Here is an 18554-nt window from a genome sequence, read left to right on the forward strand (position 1 = left end):
CCAGGTCTTTGGGGAAACAAGGTAACAGGCAATAGAAAGCAAGAGGCCACAGGGTCCATCTTGTTTCCTATCAGGAATCAACTGATTCCAATGGCACGGCCTGGGTATCCCAAATGGAGGATACTCAGAGCACCTGTCGAATTCAGCATGGAGCTGCCACCAGCCCATACCCTGCTCTGTGGGCCACACACAGGTGCCCAAAAACATACACTAGGGGCACAGGGTTGTGCCCCCACCCATGGGTGCCATAAAGGTACCGCATGGGTCTGTACACCAAACCAAAGATAGGAAGAGCTGCACTACCAGGAGTCCCACATGGACTCCTGGGCAGAACACAATACAGAACAGAAATGAAAAAGGACTACAGGACAAGAACAGGGAGGCCCTGTCCCTCCAATGTATTTCCAGCATCACAGTGGAGGCAAAAGACAAGAAGGGAGAAAGCCACACACTGTAAGACTGTGACCAGGCTCTGAGATATACACATGAGTACCCACAGGGCTGGCATGAGTGGGTAAAGATGACCATAAGTGTGAGAGGAAGTGGGAAATATGTTGGGCAGGTGGTAATGGGTCAAGAGAATCGTCAATTTATGTCTGCTCTTGAAGACTCTTGTATTTCTGTCCCTTTGAAGTCCCCCCACGCACATTTACAATGTAGCACATTCAGTGCATATTCATAGGGTATCAGGTATTAATATCGCCACGTATATGGTCGCTGTAAATAATATCGCCGGGAAAATGTTGTGGCGATATTATTTGAGTGACCATATATGTGGCGATAGGGGCAACAAAAAAAATGTGTTTAAACAATAAAAGAAATTTGGGGGTTGCGGGGGTGTCCCCCGCATGTTCCATGCAATAATGTTGCCACAAAAAACTACCATTTTTCGGTGATATTTTTGTATGGCGATATTTTTGTGGCGACATTATTACATGGAACCATTCACAGCTGCCATCTGGATTTTGCAACTTTCAGCCAAGGAACATTTTTTCTGGAGTGTGCTTGGTTTCACTATCTTGGCCCTCCTCCCAAAGCTTTCCCAAAGGCCATCAACCACTTAGTGAGTCCTGTCCCACTTTCCAGCATGTGGTGTGCGCTACACAGAGTTGGGGAGGTTAAAGACATCGTACTGACCCTACTACATGGCGCAATAGATGCATGCCTCACCAAGACAGGGCGCCTTCCATGTGAAGTAGACATCATCAAAGGTCCAAGACTCTACACTTGCAATTCCCTGCTCTCTGCTCGTTACACTGAGCATTCCTCTCTTCTCATAATTTTAGATATGTATGTGGCTTTTGACACAGTTGAGCACACTCTTCTTTTGGCTTCTTTGGCTTCTTTTGGGTTTACTGGCTCTGTTTTTGCTTAGTTTCCTTCCTATCTGTATAACCGTACATATTCTGTCTCCTGGGCTGGTTCCTCTTCTCAAACGTTTCCCCTCTTTCATAGTGTCCCCCAGGGCTCTTTTCCTGGATGCTTCCTCTATACTTCTCCTCTTGCAGCCATTATCTCGTCCTTTGGGATTTCCCACCACTTTTATGACGATAACATGAAACATTTTCTCTCTTTCGCTTCATTTAGTCTGGCTTCCCACGTAGAAGCCAGTGAGTGTTAGTAGGAGCATTAGGTAAGTTTAGCCCTCTATGTAGTTGACCCCGAGCCCCCCACTTGACCGCCTGCCTCCCTAACCCACCCGCCCCCTCTTCCTGGTTTCCCCGTGCTTTCCCGCCCTCTTGATCCGCCCACCCCCCTCCCATTGGTCGGAGTGTGTTTCGTTCGAGTCTAAGGACTTGTTGTGCCCAACCGACTTCATTTCCCACGTGGAAGCCGGTGAGTGTTGGTAGGAGCATTAGGTAAGTTTAGCCCTGTATGTAGTTGGCCCGAGCCCCCACTAGACCGCCTGCCTCCCTAACCCACCCGCTCCCTCTTCCTGGTTTCCCCATGCTTTCCCGCCCCCTCGATCCGCCCACCCCCTCCCATTGGTCAGAGTGCATTTCGTTCGAGTCCAAGGGCTCGTTGTGCCCCACCAGATCCATTTCCCACCTGGAAGCCGGTGAGTGTTGGTAGGAGCATTAGGTAAATTTAGGCCTCTATGTCGTTGGCCCCGAGCCCCCCACTTGACCGCCTGCCTCCCTAACCCACCTGCTCCATCTTCCTGGTTTCCCCATGCTTTCTCGCCCCCACGATCCACCCACCCCATCCCATTGGTTAGAGTGCATTTCGTTCAAGTCTAAGGACGCGTTGTGCCCCACCGGATCTATTTCCCACCTGGAAGCCGGTGAGTGTTGGTAGGAGCATTAGGTAAGTTTAGGCCTCTATGTAGTATTTTTTTTTTTAAATCGTTTTTTTTAATTGGTTTTCACAACAAACAAAACATAACCATCACACACGACATTTACAGTTACAAGTTTTTGACGTACATGTATATGCTATTAACATCTTCCCCCTTCCCTCCATTTCAACTCAATCTTTCGCCTCATCTTTCGGGCTTCCCTTCTCTTGGGGTTAATCCCCTTCGCCACTCTCGGGTGTGTCACATTCACTGGAGTTGACACGGGAGGATCCTGACAGAGTCGCTACCATTTGTCTCCATGCTATCAGAGGTCCTACTTCCTCATCCTCCCCCCTGTTAGCTACCTCGTACCATGCTACTGTCTCGGCGTCTACCCATTTCAGGAGATATCTCCACTATGCCTCTAGTCTGGGTCTGCCGGCTGCTTTCCAGCTCATAGCTATTCTCCTTTTGGCCAAGATGTAGGCCAGGTCCTTAAGTTTGCATACGTGTTTCAGGTTGCGCGGTCTGGTGAATCCTCCCATCATGCAGGCCCACACCGATTCCACATCTAGCTTGATTCCCTTTTCAAATAGGCATAGCTTAATTTCATCCCAAAATGTTCCCACCTCTGGGCACGCCCAGAACATATGGATAATCCCGGCATCCACCTCCCCACACTTTGGGCATTTTTGTACTTCTGCGCTCCCAAATCTGGAAATCTTCCGGGGAGTCATGTACGCCCTATGGGTGACATATAACTGGATCTGCTGCAGCCTTGCATTCCTGGACACCTTTTTGTGGTATCTCTGGGCTCTTTCCCACTGTCCATCTAGCATAGGTTCTCCCGCTTCCTCTTCCCAGTCCTGTCTCAGTTGGAGCAACTCCCTGCCCACTCTGGACATTACCAGTTCGTAGATTCAGGATGTCTCATGTCCTCCCTCCGAAATATCATACAAGGTTTCTATGGCGGTATCGGTTGTTCTACTAGTGCTCTTTCGGGCCACGTTTCCTTCACCCTTTTAATTATTCTGACATATATGATATGTTGCCCCGTGTGTATCCCAGTTTCGTCCACTATCGTCTGAAAGTCCAGTGCCTCCCCCTCTTGCCATATGTCGCCCAAGGTTGCTAGGCCTACCGGCTCCCAATATTTACAGATCCCTTTCCTCAGTTGCTCATCCACCCCGTGTAGCGCCACCAGTGGTGCCTGCGGGGAGCATGGGGTCAGGTTTCCTATGACTTGGCACGCTTTTTGCCACGTCTTCCACCCCATTACCAACAATCTCGATCACCCATGCATCACTGGTTTGGGTAGCCATATCAGTTCTTTAGGAAATAAGGGTCGCATTCGCCCCCAACAGCCTGGATTCTGCTGTCTCATCTTCCGACAGCCACTTGGCAACATACTGTAGCTGTGCCGCCATGTGGTACACCTCGAACTTCAGCAGGTTTATGCCCCCTCCATCATACGTATTCTGTAGTTTCCCTAAGCTGGAGTTGTGCCACAGGAAGCCTCTGCATAGGCTCTGGAGTTCGGTAAAGAATTGTTTGGGCGGCATGTGTGGGATGTTCACGAAAAAGTGTAGCCTGGGCAGGACCACCATCTTGAGTAGGGCCGCCCTCCTCACCATTGCTAGGGGGAGCTTTGCCCAGAACCCCATGCTGTTCTTGATACCTTCTACTGCTCTTTCCGTGTTATATTTATGCTCATCTGCAATTGTGTGATATATGTTAATCCCTAGGTATCTAAATGTTCTGGTCTGCGAAGGCTATCTCCAAGATAGGTAGGTTCTCCTGCGGAATTCCTCTATACCTCCCCAGGGGGAACATACATGATTTTTTGGGGTTCACCGCTATGCCCGAGAGAGTCGCATAACACTCCATCACCTCCAAGATATATAGCACGTTTTCCTCTGGGTATCGTAGGTATAGCAGCTTGTCGTCCGCATACATTGATATCAAGTGCGGTCCCCCCCTAGTGTGGACCCCTATTTCTTTGTACTGCTGTCTCAGACAGATCGCTAGTGGCTCTAGGGTGAGGATGTACAGCATCGGCGACCATGGACAGCCCTGTCTCGTGCCTCTAATAAGTTGCCATTTGTCTGAAATTATCGCTCCTGTTTTGACCCTGGCTGTTGGAGAGCTATACACCATTTTCACCCACCGCAGGTACCCTGGTCCCATCCCATATTCTTTCAAGGCCGCCATCATCCAAGGTCACCTTACAGAGTCGAAGGCTTTTACTGCATCTAGCAAGACTACTGCTATTTCGTTTGGGTCGCCCTCTGCCTGTTCTATTATGTGGTGGAGCCTCCCGTGGTTATCAGAGATGCTTCTACCTGGGACATATCCGGTCTGGTCAGGGTGTATGAGTTTATTTATTACCCGCTAAAGTCTATTTGCCAGCACCGACGTGAGAATTTTGCTATCCTGGTTTAGCATGGACAGTGGTCTATACGATCCACAGTCTGTCGTTGGCTTGTCAGGTTTAAGGAGAGGAATGATCACCGCCTCCCTCAGAGATTCCAGCAGATTCCCTTTTTCAAAGGCCTCGTTTAACATTGCTAGTAGCTGGGGGAGCATTTCTTGTCTACATGTTTTATAGAATTCACTGGGGAGCCCGACAGCCCCAGGGGCTTTGCACGTGGGCAGGTGTATTACCAGTCTCTAATTCCTCTATTGCAATAGGGGCATCCGGGTGCTCTCTATCTTCCTCGCTCAACTTGGGGAGTCCAATATCTTCTAGCGTCTCCCGAATCTCTCGCTCTGCCTTCTCTCCTATATCTTTATATAGGTGTTTATAGAATCTAAGAATCCTTCGTTCATGCTTTCCTGGGTGTTCCAGACTAGGCCCTCTTCTCCCGTTATCTCTCTAATTGCTGTCCTAGGTGTCTCATTCTTGTATAGCCAGGCGAGCAGCCTCCCTGGTTTGTCTCCCCCCGCATGTTGTCTTTCGATGTATTTTTTGTAGTTCAGGTTGCATAATCTCTCCCAGAGCCCAGCGCATGCCTGTTGTAATTGGCTTACGTGTTCGGCATCCTCCTGTGAGGTGCCCCCTTTTTTCATAAATGCTTCCAGTGTCTTTTCATTCTCCTGTAACTCTCGCACTATCCCCCCTTGAAGTTCCCCGGAATATGGATATGGTGTCTCCCCGCACCACCACCTTAAAGACCTCCCACAGGGTGTCCTCTGACTCCACGCTATCTGTGTTCTTTTCGAAATATTCAATTATCTGCTCCCTCAAGTCCTCTCTGAATGCGGAGTCCTTCAGTGACTCGGCTCTGAGCCTCCATGTTGGATTCCTGGCTCTGGGGGGTTGATGTCGCCACGTCAGAACCAGGGGGGAATGGTCTGATAATATTCTCGCCTTATATTCTGAACACGTCATTTGCCCCACCAGTTCTGGAGCGGCAAACATGTAATCCAACCTCGTGTAAAGGTTGTGTGGGGCGGCATAATGTGAGTATTGCCTATCGTTCGGGTGTTGCTGTCTCCATATGTCTTGCAGCCCAAAGTCTTTCAACAGGGCTCGTAACATTTTTGTTGCGGGCGTGGGCTTATCTAGTTTCATGTCTGACCTATCCATTTTGGGATCCAGCGTACAATTGAAGTCCCCCTCCATATAACCGTTCCTCCTATGTGGGGACTGATCTTACTATATAGTGTCTTAAAATAGGCCACTGTATCTTGGAAAGGTGCATATGTGTTTGTAATACACAATTCCCTATTCTCTAGCAGCCCCCGAACCACTACCATCCTCCCATCTGGCTGCACCATGGTTTGTAGCATCTGGAAGGGTACATGTGGTGCCACCCATATGATTACCCCCCTGGCGTATGCCGAGTACGTTGTGCCTACAGTGGTCTCTCTCCACTTTTTCTTTACCGCCTCTTGCTTCTCTTTAGTGAGGTGGGTGTCTTGCATTAGGGCTATGTCCACTCTTTGCCTTCTCAGGTACATCATTATTTGTTTCTCTTCAGGTAGCTGTTGAGCCCCCTGACATTCCAAGTTATTATTCTAAGGTCTTTTATCGTCCATATCCCGACCCTCCTCCCTCCCTCCGTGTCTTCCCCTCCAGTTGTGCTTGGAGTGAATCATGAGTAGGGTCCCATGGGGCAAGCTCATTCCCTAACAACTGCCCCTATACCCATAACCATATAAACTGCAAACCTCCCAACACTCCCCCCTCCAGCCTCCCTCCCAATCCCCAACTGTAGCCCAGCACCATCCCTGGATTTCAGGCCTTCCTGCATCTGGTCCTACCCTTTATATCGTGCTAGGAACCCAGCAGGAGGTTGCCGCACTACTGGCAACCTAACTAATCCATCTAGTGGGGTATAAGATGGGTCCTCTGTGCCTCCTGGATGTAGCTTCAATACTTTCTACCTGCCTCGAATACATCCCGACTTCACCCAATTGCATACGGAGCTATATTCAAGTCTCATTGTTGTTATGTATACAGCACCTCAGTGTTCTGGGCCAATTCTTCACTTCCCATCTCTGCTCCCGCTTTGCTCCTCCGCCTCCTGCGGGCCATTCTGTGCATCCAGTCAGTCCATGGCTTCTTCCAGGGTCTCAAAGAACAATGCCTTGTTTTTATAGAAGACTTTCAGTTTTTCAGGATACATCAGCATGTATCTGAGGCCCGAATCCCGCAGCCTACTCTTAACTGCTCCAAAGTTTAGTCAGTGTCTTTGCACCTGGAGTGTGTAGTCCGGGCATACTGTTATTGCCGCATATGCTCTCCTTATAGTGCCCCCTTTGCAAAAAAAAACTCCAGGATTCTTTCCCTATCCCGGTAATTCAGTATTTTGGCGATGGTTGGCCTCAGCGGTGCGCCGAGGGTCGGTCTTCTTGACAGTGCGCGGTGGGCTCTCTCCACCGCAAATCCCTGGGAGAGCGCCCCTCCTTCGATCTCTTGCAGCAGCATGGTTTCTATATGGTCTGTGGAGTTTGAGCCTTCCTCACCTTCCGGAAGCCCTACGATGCGTACGTTGTTCCTTTGAGCCCGGCCTTCAGCCTCCTCAGCTCTGCTTTCCAAGTTGTTCACTTCCTGGCGCAATATGTGGATCTCGGAGGCGTTCGCCTTGCAGGTGGTGGTGTTTGACTGGACTTCTTTTTCTAACTCACTTGTGCGTTCAGCTATCGCTTTGACATCTTGTCGCAATAGGTTGACGTCCACTTGTATAGCGTCTATCTTGAATTCAAGTGAGGTCTTGAGATTTGCCATGGCTGCTTCCAGTTTAGTTTCCTATGTGACCTTCAAGTCTGCTATTGCCTCTAGGATCTGTCTTTCACTTCTCGTCGGTCCAGTATCCGTTTGTGGGCTCTTCTCTTTGTTGCTGCTGCCCTCCGTTGATTGGGTTGACCTGGTGAATTCGTCCATAGTGAGTTGCTTCCCTTTCGTTTTGGGAAGTTTAGATGTCATTTCGGCACCTGCTGTCGTGTTCTTCTTAGGTCTAATGGAGCTGAGTGTCCATTGTTCACCCTGTGCTGGCTCTGCACCTCTTGGCTCGTGCTGCGGGGGTGATAGTTGCTCTAGTGCCGTCTGGAGTGTCTGTCCAGATGTTCCTGCTTTGACGCGGTGGGGCAGTCCTCTACCCCTTAGTGGAACTCTGGCATTTCCTTGTTGCTGCTTGTTTTATGTCGGCCCAAGGTTGGCATTCATATGGCCCACCCTCCCAGGGTCTGTGGCTTCTTCGGCAGCGTTTACCGCCTCCGTGCAGTGTCACCTGCCTAGGGGAGCCTTTGTGTTAGCTCCTTGGTCCCTGCTGCTGATGTTTCATTTGTGCCGCGTCGCGGCTCTGTTATGATGCCTTCTTACTACGTGTGTCCGGGTTGGCCCGATCCCTTCAGTTGTTCTCCAAATCCTCGAATTCTTGGGCTTTCCCTTGCAGCTCTTTCTGTTGTGCAGCCCTTGCACGTGTTGTGCTTAAGATTGCCTCCAATGCCTGCCAGGCCCCCTTGCCGCTCTGTTCTCAGAGTGTGTGCTTTCCAGGATCATCCCTCACGGCCGCACCATCGTGCCTTGATTCCACTAGCAGCGTTAGTATTTGGCTCACGGGGCGTGCTTTCTCTCACTTCTATCTCAGTTTGTGTGACACAATACGGTCACCAGGCTCTGCCAGAGACGCCACCTATCCTGCGACGCCGATAGCTCGGGGTATGCTACCTCTGGCTGCCTGTTTATGATCTCCGCATAGACCGCCAATCATTGTAACCTTGGTGCTGTGGCTACAGTGTCCGGCTTCTCCGGCAACACCACTTGTGTTATGTTCCGCATCCCCCACTTTCCAGGCTGCAGGCTGGGGTTCTATTGCAACATTGCTGCTTTATCCCTCCCAACGCAGTCCTTTATACTGGGCCTGTCGCCATCTTGCAGTTCCGCCCCCTGGACACTGCAAATCTTCTTGAGCTCGCAGCGATCCAATAACTCCCCAGTTTAATGCCCCAGTCAAAGCGTTTGGCTCCGCTTATCTATTTTCGTGAACGCCAAGTAGTGACAAGTGTCAGTCTGCAGTGCCGCCACAACCTCCGTCCTAGCAATCCATCTGGTGTCCTCAACTTATTTATGTCAGTATAAGGCGGAGTGCGGCGAGTGTGTTGTCCGTGTCGGTACAGAGCAGCTGCAGCGACCTGAGTCTTTTCTTGTTACCCATTGAATTGGAGGAGGAGTAGTCTACAACCATAAAGACTCCCAGCATACGCGGAGCGTCACGGAGTGTGGCAAGTGTGTTGTCCGTGTCGGTACAGAGGAGCTGCAGCGACCTGAGTCTTTTCTTGTTACCCATTGAATTGGAGGAGGAGTAGTCTACAACCATAAAGACTCCCAGCATACGCGGAGCGTCGCGGAGTGTGTGTTGTTCGTGTTGCCTGGGGTGCGCAGGGGCGGAGACGTGTCGTGCTCCACAAACTTTAAGATGTGCATTCAAGTGGACAATGCAACAAAAACAGTAGTTTATTCCTCCTTGCCACAAATTAGGTAAGAACATACTTCCTTACTTTTCCTTTTGACCATTGGAACAAAACGATTCCATAAACTAGTTGCGTATATTTAAACCTGTTTACATTCGGTATTGAGAAACCGGCATAGATGCGCTCGGATTAAAGCGACCGGCTGCAACTGCGGGGCTATGCCCTTTGAGCAGCCTGAAGAATTCCGACTCAGAACTTAAATATAAATAGAGTCCAAAACTAAGCTCGGTATTTGAAATTAGCTGTGACTGCGGGGCATCGCCCTTTGAGCAGCAAGAACAAACAACAGCGTATTACCATTTGGCAAGAGTGTTTGTCAAAATCGGCAACAAAATCTGCAGAAAAATCATTTATGCAAAACGAGGGTTATTTAAGATCAACAATGACAAAGAACACAAATCAACTCCTAATAAATGTCCAACTGTGACTAATTTAAAAAGAAAGCTACGAAATCAATCTGCAGACTATTGCGGAAAAAAAATTGCAAAGCTTTGCTCTACAGACCCGGCTGTCAAAGCCACTGAGGACATATCGGCTCTAACAGCTAAATCCAGTGACATTATGACGGCTGAATCAAACTTTAAAACTAATAGCGACTCAAATAATGTCTCAATAACAGATACTCAATTGCTTTCAGCTGGAAGTCAGTTGAACACCAACGTGGCAGCAAAAGTTGAATCTTGTGTGGAAGACATAAGAATACTCAGTTGTCTGGAGAGGAGATCCAGGCCAAACCCAACAGTGTAATAAGTTTGAATGTCCATAATAAAGAAGTGTCTAACGATCAGACGTCCTTAATTGACATCCAGCTTAAACCGAATAATCAAACATGTCTGGAAATTCTAACTGAAGTAGCCCTAACACCAGAAGTCCAACCTGTGCTGGACACATCAAAAATCATGGAGTCTGAAACCCAAATAAATAACCAAAAAAATAACCAACTATCAGCCGAGATGCAAAACATTCCACTCTCGCCCATAGCAATTGATCTTGAACATAGGAATGAAGGCTCAAGTACTAACTTGGAAAAAATATCGGCTACAGCATCATCTTCCCCAATATCATCAGGAGAGAACAGCCTATACCACTCAACAAGTTTATTCGACAACTCAGCCTACACAATACATACGTCATTGGTGGGTTCAGTGACGGGAGGTAAAATGTCCCGAAGACAGAGTGAAATGCCTCTCTTGACAAATGAGGCTGTAGATGAGATCCATTCGCAAGGCAAATTGCTTGAAATTACTCTCAATTCAATGTATATGACAGTGGTTACACTAACAAAATTGTTTGAAACTTTGGACAATAAAATAACAATACAAGAAAAACAAATGGACCAACTTGTAGGCTGGATGAACCAACTGACAACAGTACCTAATTCTTATAACTGGTGCAATGGAAGGCATACAGAAGAACAATAGAAAAAGAGTTTGTTAACCTTCCTGAAATAAGTCACGTAATTGAGGAAGTTCTAATAGACACTGGACCAGATAAATCGGTCCAAATCATTGAAAACAGTGAGGACGTACAACAAGGTGATCAACACAATATCATACACATTGCTTCACATGATATGGGTGCAAATGCTGATATGAGCACCCTTGCCACAATCGACAAAACGCAGTCCAAAGCGAAAGAATTGAGGAGTTCGGCTACTATCAGACCTATGACATATGATCGGTTTCAAAACAAAAATCAAAAGAAAAATCATGATACAAGTAAGAATAAATCTAAAAACCAAGAAAGTTTATCCTTACGCTCAAGAGGTAATATCAAACATTTGATGAAACGGCTCATACCGAATTTGAAAGATACCAAAAAAGCTAATTTGACGCAGATGAGAGTGGCAAAAGCAAAACGAGGGAAAAACACGCCTGAGCCTTCGATTTCAAACAACCTACCTGACATCCAAGATTATCTATCTTTGAACCAACTAATTGCTTCGATAAGTGTGAATGAGGCGCATATTGACAACTCTAATAAAACTGAATCTAGGTCAACAGATCAGTTCGCAGTCCCACCTGACAAACGAGAAGCTGAAATTCAACAGGAAAATAGTCATAAATTAGGAGAAACGCTAATGCCGAATCCTATTAACAATTCAGAACAAAATCAGCCACAGAGAACAGAAATCCAAACAAATATCATGAGTGATATCAAGGTGAAAAACTCTGATCCGAAACAAAAAGAAGAAGAAGGATTCTAAATACTGGCGGACATTAGAGCCGAGATTGAAAATTCAATAAAAAGATATATGGAATTACAACAATCAATCAAGAATCCATCTCAGAATTCCTTACAGAGTCAGAATCTTACTGTAAAATCACAAATGACTCTAACAAGCCTGAACAACGAAGCAAGCATTTTACCAGCGGTACAAGTGCAAAGTAACACTAAGACACAGTCCGTATTGTATGACCAAGAAGTGCAAAAATTACAACTAAATCGCATTCTGACGTTGAAAGAACAAACACAGAACTCTCAACTTAAACAAATATCTATAAGAAATCAATCACACCAGGAGATTTTGGACCAGACAGAATTGATTGCAAGGAACCAGAATAGCGACGGAAATTCTCAACAAAATATAGAAAGAGAAAGTGCATTGCTCCCAATAAGACAACAACTAAAAACTGTTGAAATTGAACATCAAATTGCAAGGGCAATTTAAAAACTATTTTAAACTCAATATGATCAAGCAAAGTCAACCAATTCAAGAAACAATTAAAGAAAAGAAAGAACAATCATCAAACACCCAGCACAGATTTGCTAAATCACAGGAGCAAGACAAAAGGAAAATAAACAGTACAGAAGCAAAACAAATTAATGCAAGTAAAAATACCTTAAGACAAAAATGGAACACGCATCATAGGCTAATATTAAAGTGTCGTCCAGCCCCATATCCAGACTATGTCCTAAATCGCACAAGCATATTGGCAATTTGTGAAGCGGTGGATTCGTTACAAGACATATCCTCCATTGACATTGCACAAGCGGAATTCTTCAAAGAGAATGACCATTTCATAGTGAGACTCTGGATACAATCCAATCTAACCAGAAATGCCCTATGGCAAGCCCGAATGGAAATATTTGCACTGGGTTTTATTCTGGCCAGAGATACTACGTGCATGGACGCCGAGGGAAACATCTTGATGGAAAAAAAAGATAATTACTTGGAAAAACAGACACTTGGAAACACGTCACTTATTCACACATTGAAGAAAGGGAATCGATGAATGGGTCATAACCAAGCAGAGAACAAAGTTCCATCTCCCTAATCAGCTGGAACACCTGTGGTCATATTCATTTATTGGGCCCTAGTGCAGAAGATCGTGCCCCACATGACATCATAATGTTACAAGAAACATGGTTAATTAACAGCCCAATCTGGGAAGACCACACCGTTATGCTTATTCCAGCAATGTCTGGGAGATGTGGAAGCACTTCCTCTGGCTTAATAGTAATCACTAAGAATCATAGGAGTTGGCGCCTTTCTCCTTGGCTAACTGCGAACCCATACTTGCAGCTTGGATTATCTGGAAGGCACAATGGCCATTCTAAACGTCTATAGAAATCCCAAAGGTATACCGGATGACATCTTCTTTCTTGATCTAGAACTATTACTGAACACCATAATGGAGTCTCCGGAGATCACAACGGTGATAATGGCAGGTGACATAAATTTACAACTTATACCAACTTATAACCAAAAATTAAATCTAACTTGCTTAAGATGGAAGAGACTAGTAAAAGATCATAGACTACTCATGTGCAATGGTTCAATACTGGGGGACATTACTCCCAACATAACGTCGGGAAGAGGAACAGCATCCTCAATAATCGATTATGTGTACCTAAACCCTGAGACATTTAACAGAGCCATAAGCTTCACCGTTCTTCCGCAGACACATAGTGACCACAAAGTTTTAAACCTAAAATGGACTTTGGTGGGATCGACCACTCAGAGAAATAGAGAAACTTATGAACATCAACTAAAAGAAAACAACGCTAGAACAAGATTAAAATGGAATGGGCAGAATCTATCTGGATTTCAAATTTTTTTTAACTAAACATGCAAGACAGTCAAATGTCCTCCACTGACTACACATCATTTCTTCACCTCTATACTGTAACATATAAAGATCACAAGTTAGAATATTTCAAACCGAGACACGAATTTGATGCTCTCGTTCAAGCTAAAAAAACAGCCTTAAGAAAAAACAAAAGACTTAGTCTGAGCTCAAATTGCTCAAATAAACTTAAGAGAATAAAAACACTCAATTGCCGATATAAAAACTGGCTCAGAGCCTAACGAATTAACATGTTCCAAAGAGATGGAAAGTCCATGCTGAGAAGTAGTGTTAATAAAGACATGGGACAGACATGGGCATTGATTAATGCCAGTACCAACACTACTAAAAAAAAACATACAAATTAACGGGGTGAGTGAATTACACTGGACATCATACTTCAGCAATATTGACAAGAAGGAAAAGTCTGAGCCCACTCAAGCCCGAACTGAATACTCCAACTATGAAGGACTCAATATTGAAGAAGCGGACGTTTTGTACTTCATAAATAAACTATCAAACTCACAGGCTCTGGGTCCCCACGGCATGAGCAACCTTACGTTCAGACAAAATCCAGTCCAGTCGAATGTGCAAAGATCTTAACTCTCATCTTTATTCAGGTTATAAAAACAAACAAAATACCAGTAACGTGGAAATCAGCGATTATTATCCCCGATTTCCAAAAAAGGAGACAGAAAGTTACCCAAAAACTACAGACTGATCTCTTTGTTAGATGCCTCAGGCAAGCTTTTCTCGAGATTTATTCTTAGAGACTTCAATCAATGGACACTAGAATCGGGAGCCAGAGATCCACTACAAACTGGATTTGTAGCTGGAATGGAAACTTGTGTCAACCTACTTACTTTAACATCAGCTATTGCGCATCATAAAACAAGTAAACAGCCGTTATACATCATATATATAGACCTGCGGGCTGCGTTTGACTCTGTCTCTCGTCAATTGCTAATAAAAAAACTCACATGCAAAGGATGCCCTAAATATATCATACATCTAATTGAAGATCTGCATACAGACAACAGCGTGCAGATCAGATTGACAAATGATGGCAAACTATCACATGCAGTCAGAACATATAGAGGGCTGAGACAGGGCTGCACGCTTGCGTCAGCGTTGTTCAATTTTTTCATATCCGACGTGGGAGAGACCTTTAATAATATTAGCACGGATCCACCAAAATTAGCAAATAAAAGCATACCTTTCTTAATGTATGCGGATGATTTGATCATAATGTCAAAAACTCCTATGGGTCTACAGAAAGCAATGGACGCAGTCATCACATATACAAATGCTTATCATCTAAGCATTAATCGTGAAAAGACAAAAGTTATGATTTTTAATGTCTCCCAAAAGTCACTTAAAAAATCATACAAGTGGAATCGTATGGGGGAGAGTCTCCAAGTAGTGAATTGGCATACATACGTAGGAGCTCAAATATTGCCGACTAATTAAACTGCCGTGTTCAAACAACAGCAACAAGACAGGGTAATAACATTCATCCAACAAACCAAGATCATCTTAAGAAAATACGGGAAGTTTACCCTAGTCCCTGCCTTAACATTTTACAATCAGAAAGTAACACCTAAATTGTTGTATTCCTCAGAAACTAAACCCATCATAAAGGAGGACTTTTGGAAAAGTCTGGAAGCAAAATATTGGAGGTAAGTACTTCAACTACCCACATCAACTCCATTACCCATCATTAGATACGAGTTGGGACTGGTATCCCTCAACATGAGATATACATGGCTAGTAATAGCTTTATTTAGAAAATGCCTACTAGCCTGGAATTCATCTACAGTTTTGGGAACGTTGGCCTCTTATATCTTTGCAACCAAAGACTGTTTCACATCTAAATGGCAAAATTTAGTCATCAACGCCTTGGCGACAATAGATGCTTCATTGTCAATTCTTCTCCAGAATCCCATGCAGATAAAGACAAGGATTTTTGCTACGGATTGGGACAAAACAAGAGTCAGATGCTCCAATTATCTTGATTATGATCCCTCAATGATCACTTTAAAAAGACATTCCTATCCAGAACAATACCTGATCAAGTCACCATCCACAAAACATCGAAATAACTTTCTTCTATTTCGTTTGAATTTATGGCCAACAAGACAGGTGATGTCTCGGAGAAAACTTATCAATACGGAACTAAAATATTGCAGATATTGCAGACAGCAAGACAAAATAGAAACATTTAGATACTTACTCACTGAGTGCGAAACACTCCTCAACCATCGAGTAAAATACTTCAAACAGTTAACAGAACCATTTGGTGTTTCTACACCTGACACATTGTGGCGAACTATTTACTCTGGTATTTCCACTGTGGTTTCAATAAGAACAATTGCATTTCTGAATGAGCTAAAATTACATGAACTTGAAATTGTAGCATCTTTATAATCTTAAGTGATCAACAAGTAGTAACAAAACGCAATGTGTCGAATGGTAATTTGTAATTGGTAGAGGTGGTGTTAAATGTTAAATTGTAAATTGTAAAAGCGACATGTGTAAATTTGTATCTAATTGTAAATTGTTTTCTATATTGAAAAGTTGACTAACATCAGCTATAACCATATAAAAAAAATTTAAAAAATTCAAAAAAGAAAAAAAGAATTGAACTTAGAAAGTATGCCTAACAGCGTCACTGTGTTAGAATCGAACTTAGAAAGTATGCCTAATAGCGTTACTGTTAAAGTTTGAATCTAGATGACATCCCCAACATCATTGAGCATGCTCTAATAGCGTCATTGTGCTAGTGTTGAATTCAGAAAGTATACCTAGTAGCGTTACTGTGTTAAAATTGAATCGAGAAAGTACTCCCAACATCATTGAGTGTGCCCTAATTAGCCTCACTGTGTTAAAATTATACTTAAAAGTGTGCCTAAAAGCGTTACTGTGTTAAAGTAGAATCTAGAACGTATTCCCAATATCTTTGGGTATGCCTCGTCGCATATACTTTACTGATTGCCACCATATCACACTACTACGCTTACTCTCTCCTATACACCATCATTCAACTAGTACACAGCAATACTATGACACATTCGGTATAGCTGTTCTCATACTACCATGACTACTCAAACTACCCATCATTCTAATAAAACACAGCTAGCTGAGCACACTCCAGCTAGCGTAGGCGTATCCTCAGGCCTAACGCAGCCAGAACTCAGTCTGGGTGTCCACCCTCCTGACTGAACACATCCAACTGATTTCCTCAGCACCACACCTACCACTAAGAAGCAGATATCATGCAACAACCACACCAGCTGCACATATATCCGGTGCACCCAGGTACTTTACGACACTCTCTCTCTCTACTGACTTGAACTACGGTTCCCGAGGGCGTTCAACCTACCAGCGCTTTGAGATCATACCAATGATACATAAGGCGCTATATAAATTCCATGTAAAATAACAACTTGTCTTCCTGTTTACTTGCTGTCAAATCTTGGATGACAGACCACTTTCTTGTTCTAAACTCTTCAAAAACAGAAATTCTTTTCTTCCCTGCCACCAGTATACCCCCCTTCTCCTCCCTCCTCTGTCTCTTTCCCTCCTATCTCTTTCCAGCACTGCTCGCAATCTCGGTCTTTACCTTGACACATACATTTTCTTTTCCCTCCATATTTCTACCATCTCCAATTCATGTTGATTCTATCTCTTTAATATTCGCAATGCCTGCTTCTTTCTGACCTTTGGTGCTACCAAACTCTTGATCACATCTCTTATCTTCTCTCACATTTTTCACTGTTCTACTATTCTCTTCGGTCTTCCTCTTTCTCGACTGGGCCCCTCTTAAGTCAATTTGTAATGTTTCTATTTGCCTTCTCTACCGGCGCTCCCCTCCCGATTTCATTTTACAATATCTCTCCTCTCTTGGTTGGCTGTCTTTTTCTTCCTGGCTCAAATTCAATTTTCTTTGTATTGTTTTTAAGTACCTGGTACTTGCTCCCACTTACCTATCATCGTTGGTCTCCTTCTATGCCCCCACTCGTTCACTTCATTCTCAATCCCAGTTATTACTATCTGGCCCTCGTCCTCCTTGTGCCCAATCCCTATGCCGTTCATTCTCTCTTCTTGCCCCTTACCAATGGAACTCTATTCCTTTCCCAGTCCTAAGTCTTTAACTGGAACTGTTTTTATTTTTAATTTATTTTATTTTAATTGGCTATTTATAACGCGCTTACTACCCAGAAGTTTCTAAGCGTGGACCCGGGGATCAAACCTGTGTTGCTCCATGTTGTCTTGCTTCCAAGGCGAGCACGTTGCCCTTGAGCTAGCCTCCCGATTGTAACCCAATCAACCCTCACTCATTGTACCTAATTCTTTACCTGGAAATGTTTTGTAACCCAATCAATCTTCACTTTATTGTACTGTAACCTTTTATGTATAGTGCTTTGAAGTAAAGCGCTCAATAAACACCAAATAAATACAAATACAAACAAACACTGCCAGAAAGCATAGAAGCTCCTGTAAGGGAAGTAGGTGGCACCCCTAAAAAGTGCACTGTCCCTCCTCCTTGCTTCTTTTCTGTACTTTCGCTTTAGGGTCTTGACACAGCAAGATTTCATTTAATTATTTTGAGTATTTAATAATCGCACACTTATCTTCGGGAAGCCCCAGAACCATGCACATCAGTGTGGGTTACAGTCATCATTTCAGGTGATGGGATGGTCTTTACACGGAAAAGGAGGGATAGTGTGGGGCAGTGTAGACCAATTATAATCTCTTAGTCTAATTTATAACATTATTTCGCTTAATTATTCCGACAAAATCAGACCATCCAGCATAAAGTGATTTTACCCTCACGACAAAAAGCCAAAATGTACAACCTAAAACGTGACTCCAAATTTCTAAAATGCACCTGAAAAGGTGCAAAATATAGTATTTTACCCTTCTCTCACTTATATTATAATTAGTCTAATTGAGAAAGCCATACCAGTTTTCGATATCCAGTGCTCACAACCGCAGTGGAATGAAGGAATTTGTGAGGGGATTGATTTAATTCCATAGGCACAATAAGGGCATTAGAAATTGAATTCTTTAAGTTTAGAAGCTACCTATAACTATTTCAGCATAAAATGCTGCCAATGTAGAAATTTGTGCAGCAAAATGTCCTTTTTTTGCTGCAACATTTGGAAATTGATGCCACTACATCCTGGAGAGTATCAATAATGAATGTAATGAATCGGGAATGTATT

This window comes from Ambystoma mexicanum, chromosome 3p, assembly GCF_040938575.1.
Source record: "Ambystoma mexicanum isolate Mex_15411 chromosome 3p, UKY_AmexF1_1, whole genome shotgun sequence".
Classification (NCBI taxonomy): domain Eukaryota; kingdom Metazoa; phylum Chordata; class Amphibia; order Caudata; family Ambystomatidae; genus Ambystoma; species Ambystoma mexicanum.